The 8747-nt window shown below is 43.0% G+C and overlaps 1 pseudogene; it reads left to right on the top strand.

The window, feature by feature from the left end:
• The first annotated feature begins 1104 nt into the window (after window positions 1-1104).
• Window positions 1105-1738, top strand: LOC147882074 (uncharacterized; annotated as a pseudogene).
• Window positions 1739-8747: the final 7009 nt, after the last annotated feature.

Below are 8747 nucleotides of genomic sequence, written 5' to 3'. Positions count from 1 at the left end.
GAAACAATTGAAAAGTCAACGGATGATGGCACTGGTGGGAGTGGTGCTGTACAAAAACAAGTTATACAATTTGCAAAGCCCCTTGATTCGATGCCTCCTGAATATTCATTCCATGTGGGGAGAAGTCTAGACAATATGCAGATTGAGTCACTAGAAAAATTAAAGAAAGGAGTAAAGATGGAGGGTGGACTACATATTTATGAACAATACTTCCCATTTGGATCCAACACAGAGTTTCGCATCCAAGTTGATAGGTGTTCAGAAGCACCACTACTATATGCATATTGGACACTTTGTTGGGAGTATGTAAAGAAGTTGGGTATTGCTTTTCAGAGGAATCCAATGAACCCAGCAACTGCGGCATATGTCATGCCATTTGTGAAGCAAAGTGATGTAGCTCGGCCCTCAAAGAAGGAAGAAGTGCAATCTGACAAGTTGGATACATACAAGTATTGGATTATATGAGGATTACATTCCATCACAGTTGCAAAGTTGTACATCAAGGGGACGTCTCCACATTTTATTGAAACAACGCACGTGTATGGATTTAGAAATTCAATAATTCTTATTGATTACCCTACAGAAAAGTGCATTGAGCTATCACAGATGACAAATATGGAATCACACTAGGTGATGAAGAATGCCCTTGACCTTGAGTAGATTCAACAATTGAGAGACCAATGGATAGCATTTGGGTCTCCATCAAAATCACAGCAAGGCCTTCCAAAGAACAGTCCATTGTGGTAGCCATGGGAGGTAATGTTTTTTCATCTTCTATAGATTTCACCACACCACAAGGTCAAATCTTCTTGTATGTTGCTTGTCTTAACACCAAGTTTTTCATTTTATATAGATTTCGCCACAAGGTCAAATCTTCTTGTATGTTTCTTGTCCTAACACCACGTTTTTCTGTTGTAGAGATTTGTGCAATATGTGAGAGAGACATTTGCACAAAGAGATAGCCACATGGTGGCTAGCCCAAAGGATATATTTGATGGTTGGGTTGATATTATGAGAAGATATGCTAGACTTGAGCTCCCATCACAAGATAAGAAGTTAGGAAAGAAGGGGAGACAACCATCACCATACATATTTCATTGCTTAATGGGCCTTATAGAAGATGAGATAAGATCATTGCAAGATGAGATTAGAAATGGAAGTATTCTACTTCTAAGAAACAAGTGGGACAACGAGGATAATCTTGACATGGAATCAAAGGCCAGGTTGATGAAGCAAGACCATGTGCTTCAAGATGAGCTTGTTGTCCTCTTTAATAGCATAATACCATAAGCTGGAGCTGCCTTGGGATGAACTGGTAAAGGATTATGACATTGATGACAAGGTTTATTCAAAGTTTGTAGGCATTTGTAGTGAGTGGGTATGGAAGAAGCTCTCTCGCGGTAGTGATGCAGCTGCATTGCCTAGCAGTGCAAGGGATATTGTGCATTTTTTGGTTGGCAAAAAGAACAACCCTCGGGATAATTTATTGGATTTTAAATGGCAAGTGCATGTGGTTGGGGAAAAATTGGAAGCATTCGACTTGATTCACAATGTGTATAAAGAATCCATGACCATAGGTGTAGTTGTGTTGGATGCAGCACATGGTGTGGTGGATGGGATGGCATGGAATGCTTCAAAGTTTAAGATGGTGTTGAAGGCACTACTTGAGATGACCAGTGATCCAAAGCAATTCATGTGCTTGTTGTTTGTGCGACTGACATGCAAATGGTGGTATTGAAAGATGCTCTTGATAATGTCTCTGGAAAGTACACTATGTTGAGAGGGAGTGTCGACTATATACCAAGCTCTGGCACTTTTGCTAGCAATGCACATGATTTATATGTTCCGTTGACACTCGTTAGCAAGATAAGAGTTTTAGTGCCCTTGAGCGATATGTAAACCACCCCAACAAGCCAAAAAATTTTGATTCTGAGGAACTTAAGGATGATGAGGATGATGAAGGTCAGGACGAGGAATCAAGGATTGCATGTATTTTAATAAAGAAGAAAAAACGTGTGATCATTGATATAGTAGAGGCATACATCAAGGAGCATGAAGTGGTGTTTGACATATTTGCTAACGGTGAAGCTTCAGTCATTGCAGTGGCAAATAATAAAAAAACTATTGCAATTGTATGCAATGAAAGAGATCAAAGGAGTGTTGAAAGTCGTTGTTGGATGGCACATCAAGCTACACACCCAAACCCTACCCTGTGCCTATGCCTCGTCATTATGATCCTCCTCAAAATCCAAATTCGGCACCGGTAGATAACAAGGAAATGGAAGACACATTTGATAAGATTATTATGCAAGAGAGGGATAAAGGTGTTTGAAGATCAAGACTTTCTATAGTATTCTTAGGTATCTTTTATGGTGTTCTATAGTATTCTTAGGTATCTTTAATCTTGTATAGAATTGTCATGTTTTCTTAACATTCAAAGCATTCATGTTTAAAGTTCTAGAATAAATAATTTGACCTCATGGCCTAAACTCTTTGTAATTTTTGGTATTGAAAATTTCAACCGATCATCTCTCTCTCTCTCTCCCCCCCCCCCACACACACACACACCTCAAACCCAAATTATGTTTAGGAAAAATTATGGTTCTCTATTGATGCTGAAGGATGTCTACATGTGGGTGTGTAACATATCAAACAGAAGAAGTCCATATACCCAATATATCACCGGTCAGAAACTTGACCAAATTGTATGTTGTACTGGATCTCAATGGGACTCTTTTATAGTATTGCTTCTCAAAGTCAACAAATTGTAAAAGTATACGCATGGGCGAACAATGGTTGGTACTTCAGCCGGGCTATATGCAGTTTTTTGACACTTTATTTGATAACTTTCATGTGGGCATTTGGTCAACAGCTATGTGCAAGAATGTGATGGCAATCATTGAGTGTCTACAACGTCATGTAGGCAAGAAATTACCTTTTTTTATGGTGTGGAGCTAGGAACAAATGCTACGTACATCCAGGAGAAAAAGTATACAGACCAGATAAGATGAGAGTAGAAGAAATGTTCAAGCCTTTAACACTTGTTTGGAAACGATGGGTTGATATTTGCAAACACGACAGAACCATCCTCATAGATGATAGTCCTTACAAAGGATGTATCAGCCCTATAGGGAGCTATATTTTTCCAACAACATTCAATTGTGATCATAAGGATTCGGTTTTGATTGATGAGCTAACTACCCTTCTTGTTTCGTCTGGAGGTAGCAACGGATGTGCATGAAGTGATAAATTGTATCCACATTGCATGAATGTAATATTTGAATGGAATGCAATCAATAGTGAGGGAGAGCAAGATACTTCTTTGACCAACTCCAACATCAGAGGCGTTGAGGATGTATGAGTGTATGGCACTAAGTGCATCACTTTTGCGATGAGTGTGTGGCATCGTGTGCACCACTTATGTGATGGTGGTATGTAGCATCTGTGCACCATCCATCCATGTGATATTATGATGTGTTGCATCTGTGCACCATCCATCCGTGATTGATATTATTTCATGTGCAATTATTATTGTAATAATTGATTTGGTGAATTAATTAATTGATTGCTACTGGATAGGGTCATATGCTTGAGTTGAGGTGACAAGAACACATGATGAGGATGGATGGCTATGCGAGGATATTTCTTGACTTGTCGCATGACTTTGTGCTATGACTGCATGCCAAATTTTGTATTTAATTGAAGTCATAAGCCATGGCCAATAATGAGAAGTAGAAGGCTTTATAATTTCAATAGCAAACTTGCTTATATGTTCATCCCATTGTCAGACAAGGGATAATTTTGTATATGCTATTTTTGGCTCAAGGAGCATTAATAGAAGATGTTAAATACTCTAGGTGAGGGGGGGGTGGTTTTCCCAACTCACCTGGGGGGGGGAAGGTTGCACCCAGTCTATATCGCCATCTTCACTCTTGTGCTTGCAATATTTTTTGGTATTTTGGTAGCTTGTGGCTTGTAATCTTCTGGTTATCATTTTAGTGCAATATTAACCAAAGAAGGTAGGACTGTTTCTCTCAAATGTTCTTATCCCACACCTTTTCAAATCTCTTCTTCCAGGTTCTTCTCAATTCTCTCTTGTGCTATTTCAAGTGAGGATCCTTTATTACCTCTTCTTGTCCTTCTACCCACATGGGGATAGGAGTCATCTGAGTTTGACCTACCCATCTAAACTCCTTTAGGATGGTTGAGATAGCCTCCCATCCACAGGAGGTTATCTCTTGGCCATAGTAGTTGTCTCTCATGTATCAATATCAAGTCAAACATATTGATTTGATACCTATCAAGCTTTTGTCATCCAGCCACTCTGGTCTTGGGTACAGAGATCCCCCCAATTTCTTACTCCCTTCTTGTTAAGTTTGAGAGCTCCTTTCAAGTCTCCATCACTCACCTATGCATTCAGCTAGATTAGGGGGAACCAAATTGATCCTTGGCCACAAAAGGTGTTCATCTTTCTTGAAAAAAGAAGGAGACCTACCACTGAATACAATATGAAGTGGACTCATTTTTATAGATGCTTGGAGGGTGATACACAGTCAAACTTGAAGACCACACTTGCAAGATATAGGGACTTTACTTGCATAGTGTTTTGTGAGGAGTCAATCTTTCATATTATCTTGGATGTTTGTAAAGCATATGAAGTAAGGAAGATATCCTACAAGGCACTAGATCATGTGGTAGGTCAAAAAAAGGGAACAATAAAGCAACTGCTATTGTTTGGTGGAGACCATTATGGTACGTTCTAGATGAAATAATAAAAATTGTATGCCAACAGTTGCTTGATGGTGACTGCTTCTTTAGGAAGAAGAGAAAGCATAGTCACTTAGATGAAGTAGTCACCAGAATTATAAGAAGCAAAATTGCTTTATTAATAGTATTGTTTTTATTGAATTTGGATCAACAATTAATTGGCAAAGTTGTTAATGTGGATAAGAAAAAGGTCCTTGGTCTTGGTCAAATGGTTGTGGGCCAACAAGTGGGTGTGTTCATTATATGCAGATGGCACTCCAACAAAGGATGCAAGAGGAGATATGCCAAAGATTCTAGAGAAAGAGTATGCATAGATAAAAAAGGACACCTTGGTGCTAAACTTGCAAAGTTTAGCAACAACAATTGGTTCAACCTTCAGCTTCTCTTATGACATGCTCTTATCAAAGGAGGATACAAAATCTATATGCATTAATGGCATTGACACAAAGCGCTTCATGGCAATGATTGGTGATGCTTGGGAGAAGCCATGTGTGTTTTTTTGGATGAGTTGAAAGACTTTGGAGTGGTAGGGATAGTTGACCTTGTAAAGTTTATCTACAAGGCCCTTTGGAAGACAAGAAAAGATCAACGCTACTCTTGTTCATGTTAGAAGCACGAAGGGATCCCCTCTTTGCTAGTTTGACATCAGTTTGGATATCCACTTACAAAAGTATTTCATGGTGTAGTGTTGCGCTATGACTTGACCATCCTAGAAGGCACTCGATTTTAAATCTTGAATCCCTACTTGATTTTCTTCTTAAATAGGGGTGGAGGCCCTTTAATTTAACTTTCTGTAAATCCTTTGGAGTTGTATTACAAAGAGGAAGAAAATCCTAAACTAGATGCAGCAATCGTGGACTATCAAAAGCCGAATGTTTGGTCTCCAAGAGGACGAAGCACTTGGTGTCCTATGTGGATACAAGGTGGACACTACTATGCAAGAACCTAGGTTTCTAGGAGTAGATGGTTCAATAGAAGAGGTTCTTGCTTTGACCCTGGCTACAATCAAAGATGCAGACAAATCGATTTACTCTGACCCACCTAATGTTCCAAAAGAAGCCTCCACATCTCACTTGGGATAGTAGGAGAACCCTAGATCCAGCCTCATTGATAAAGAGAAGGAATTGACCATGATGAATCCATAGCGGTAAGAAACTATGAGCTTTGAATTAGCTCTCTTTAAATAATTTTGCTTTATTGGCCTTCTAACATAAACTTCCCTCAAGGAATTCAAACTTCCTGCTCTAGAATTCAAACTTCTCGCTCCTTCTCTCCCCCCCACTTCTCTCTCTCTCTCTCTCTCTCTCTCTCTCTCTCTCCTTCCCCTCCCCTTTCCCCTTTCTCCTCTTTCCCCTTTCCCTCTCCCTCTCCCCCCTTCACCCTTCCCCCCATCCCCCCCCCTTTCTTCCATTCCCCCCTTCCCCCATTTCCCCCCTTCCCCATCCCCTCCCCCTCCCCCCATTCCTCCATTCCCCCTTCCCCTCCCCCCATTCCCCATTTCCCCCCTTCCCCCCTTTCCCCCATCCCCCCTTCCTCTCCCCCCATTCCCCCATTCCCCTCTGCCCTTGCCTCTTCCCCCACTCCCCATTTCCCCTCCCACCTTTCTCCTTTTCCCCCCTCCCCCCCCTTTCCCCTTCGCCCCCCCCCCCCCTTTCCTCCTTTACCTCCCTCCCCACTTCCACCCCCCCTTTTACCCTCCCCCCCTTTACCCCTCCACCCTCCCCCCTCCCCCCTCCCCCCTCCACCCCCCAATTTCCTTCCCCCTTTTCCCTTCCCACCCTCCCCTCTCCTCACTTTCCTTGCCAATGGGACTGTACTTTCTTATGCTCCCTTCTCCATTCCATTAATTCCATTTTTTTCTTAACTTTCCAAGGTAAAATTTTAAGGGCAAATATTTGCCCAAAGGCGAATCTAGGAGCTTCTCCAAACTAGTTTAGCTAATATTTCAATCTTGAAATTTGAGGGTTTAGGATTTAGGGTATGGGGTAGAGTTACAAATATTAGCCTTGCTACAATTTTTAAGGCTTCAATTGGTTTAAGTATAATTAAACTTCATTCACAGACTTTTAATAATCTAGAATTTGAAAATTTTAATCCTATAGATGACTTTAGATGGCTTATGCCGATCGATTTGAGTACTTCGAGGGCTGAATTTGGACCTCAGACAAGAAAGTTACGTTAATATTTGTGCAAATTTTTCCTATTTCAAGATTGAAATATTAGCCACACTAGTTTGGAGAAGCTCCAAAATTCATCTATGAGAAAATATTTGCCCCTAAAAATTTATCTTGGGGAGGGTAGGGAAAAATGGGAATTAATGGAATGGAGGAGAGGGAAGGGGGGGGGGAGGAAAGGGGGAGGGGGGGGAAGGGGGGGGAGGGGAAAGGGGGGGGAGGGGAGAGGGGAAAATGGGGGGGAGGAGAGGGGAAAGGGGGGGAGAGGGGAAAAGGGGGGGAGGGGAAAAGGGGGAGAGGGGGGTGAAGGGAGCGAGGGGAGGGGAGAGAGAGGTGGGGGGAAGGGGGGAGGGAGAAGGGGGGGGGGGGAGAAGGACAAGGGGGGGAGGGGGAGGTTGGGGGAAGGGAAAAAGGAGGGGGGAGGGAAAGGAACAGAGAGAGAGAGAGAGAGAGAGAGAGAGAGAGAGAGAGAGAGAGAGAGAGAGAGAGAGAGAGAGAGAGAGAGAGAGAGAGAGAAGAGAGGAGGGGGGAGGGGAGAAAAGGAGGAGCAGGAAGCTTGAACTCAGGGGGATCACTATGTATAAACCTTGTATATCATGTGCATTCAAGGACCATTTATAAAATCCTTTATTTGTAAAATTTTCATTAATAAAATGTGCCCTTTTTCTATACAAATCTGTAATTTTTCCCAAAATTTATTTTAAATAATCCCTGATGTAGATTAATTTTTGTTAAATCCAAAAATTAAAAATATCCTTCTGTTGAACTCACGTGATAGGGTTACATAAGACGAGTGACCCCCCCAAGAGTTTGAATTCCTTGGGGCATTATATTGACTCTCACCTCTCCTGTAACTCATTTTCAATCACATCCTTGCTTCTACTCTCGCCCCCATCATGGTCCCCTCCCTTCCTCTGTCCCTCTCTCTCTCCCTCACGTTGCCCTCCCTCCCTCTCCCTTGAGTTATGCTCTGTTTCCCTCTCCCTCTTCCTCTTCCTCTTCCCCTCTCCCTCTTTCCCTCCCCCTCCCCCTCCCCCTCTCCCTCTTCCCCTCCTTTCTTGTTAGAATCCAAGAGCATGTGCCTAGCGTGCCCCCCGCCAAGACCGCTAGCACCTCACGGAAGTGCACAACCTTCATGGCCACTACGGAGGCTCTGGCATGTGTGTATGGCAGGTCCCCACCCCTGCCATAAGGCACCCTTGCCTAGCCAGCCCTCCAACCTCCACAAAAGGCAAGCTTGGGGGAATTGAAGATAGGAGGGGCAACTTGGACTATTTATGTCCCTTCATCTTCCACACACCTTTGTATGTGGGATAATTCAACCCTTTCTCCTTCTTCTTATCCCCTTTGTCCATGAGAGATTTGCACCTCCAACACCCCCCTCCAATCGATCATGGAGAGAGGTGGCCGGGGATCAGACCCGGGCTCTGATACCATGTTAGAATCCAAGAGCATGTGCCTAGCGTGCCCCCCGCCAAGACCGCTAGCACCTCACGGAAGTGCACAACCTTCATGGCCACTACGGAGGCTCTGGCATGTGTGTATGGCAGGTCCCCACCCCTGCCATAAGGCACCCTTGCCTAGCCAGCCCTCCAACCTCCACAAAAGGCAAGCTTGGGGGAATTGAAGATAGGAGGGGCAACTTGGACTATTTATGTCCCTTCATCTTCCACACACCTTTGTATGTGGGATAATTCAACCCTTTCTCCTTCTTCTTATCCCCTTTGTCCATGAGAGATTTGCACCTCCAACATTTCTCCTCCCTTCTCTCCCTCTTGCTTCCCCTTCTCCTCTACTCTCTCCCTT

The sequence above is a fragment of the Dipteris shenzhenensis genome, chromosome 30 (genome assembly GCF_047967505.1).
Source record: "Dipteris shenzhenensis isolate YYH24624 ecotype China chromosome 30, Dip_SZ_1.0, whole genome shotgun sequence".
NCBI lineage: Eukaryota > Viridiplantae > Streptophyta > Polypodiopsida > Gleicheniales > Dipteridaceae > Dipteris > Dipteris shenzhenensis.
Note: the sequence above shows the minus strand (reverse complement) of the source record. Positions and strands in the feature narration are given on the sequence as shown.